The sequence below is a fragment of the Aphelocoma coerulescens genome, unplaced genomic scaffold, assembly GCF_041296385.1.
Source record: "Aphelocoma coerulescens isolate FSJ_1873_10779 unplaced genomic scaffold, UR_Acoe_1.0 HiC_scaffold_63, whole genome shotgun sequence".
Taxonomy (NCBI): domain Eukaryota; kingdom Metazoa; phylum Chordata; class Aves; order Passeriformes; family Corvidae; genus Aphelocoma; species Aphelocoma coerulescens.
The window spans coordinates 2,614,020-2,615,000 of NW_027183981.1; the positions used below are offsets into that span (position 1 = coordinate 2,614,020).

The 981-nt window shown below is 73.7% G+C and overlaps 1 non-coding gene across 1 annotated transcript; it reads left to right on the forward strand.

The window, feature by feature from the left end:
- On the forward strand, positions 1–153 carry LOC138102214 (5.8S ribosomal RNA). Its single transcript, XR_011147364.1, has one exon. It is a non-coding gene; the product is annotated as a 5.8S ribosomal RNA (ribosomal RNA).
- Positions 154–981: the final 828 nt, after the last annotated feature.

Below are 981 nucleotides of genomic sequence, written 5' to 3' on the forward strand. Positions count from 1 at the left end.
AACTCTTAGCGGTGGATCACTCGGCTCGTGCGTCGATGAAGAACGCAGCTAGCTGCGAGAATTAATGTGAATTGCAGGACACATTGATCATCGACACTTCGAACGCACTTGCGGCCCCGGGTTCCTCCCGGGGCTACGCCTGTCTGAGCGTCGCTTGACGATCAATCGCCGTCCGGGGGCCACCCCGGCGGCGCGGCTGGGGTCGCCTCGCAGGCCCGTCGTCCGCGGCCGGCGGCGGCGGCGGCGGCGGCGTCTGGCCGGTGCCCGGAGGGGAGGCGGCGGGGGCCGGCGAGGGAAGCGTTTTCCTCGGCGGTTTCTCGGGGCCTTTCCCTGCGGGGCCCGGTCGTCGGCGTCGTCGCGGTCCGTCGCGTGCCGCGCAGAAAGGGCCTTCGTCCCCCTAAATGCAGACTCGGGGAGCGCTCCGTAGCTTCCCGCTCCCGGAGCGAGCCGCTGGGGTGGAGCTCGTCCTTGCCGGGGCCCCGCCAGGGTGTGGCGGTGGCGGCCGGGGAGAAAGAGAGACGGCGTGAAAACGCCGTGCGAAGGGCCGAGGCAGAGAAGAAGGGAGGCGAGGCGCGGGCCTCGCCCCCGGGCTCCCCCCGTGCGGGCGGCTGTCTGCGGGTGGGTACCGCGCGGGTACCGTGCCGTGCTGCCGTGCGCGCGTGAGGCGCGAGCGCCGGGGACGGGGGTCACCCCCTCCTCCTTCCCCCGCCTCTCTGTCGTCGTCTCGGGCGTAAGAGCGCCGTCTCGCTTCTCTCTCCCCACCGAGGCCGTCTCGCGCCGCCCGGCGGTGCCCCGCGGGCCGTCACCACCGTGCTCCTTTCGGTTCTCGTCTCCGGGATGGGGTCTCCTTCTCCGTCTCTCTCCCCCGCGTGTGTCTCTCTCTCTCGCGCGCGCGCGCGCGCCGGGGGGGGGGGGTGCCGTGGGGGGGAGTGGGAGGGGAAGGGCCGGCCGTCCGGCCGCGCGCTCCCGGGCGCGCGGCGC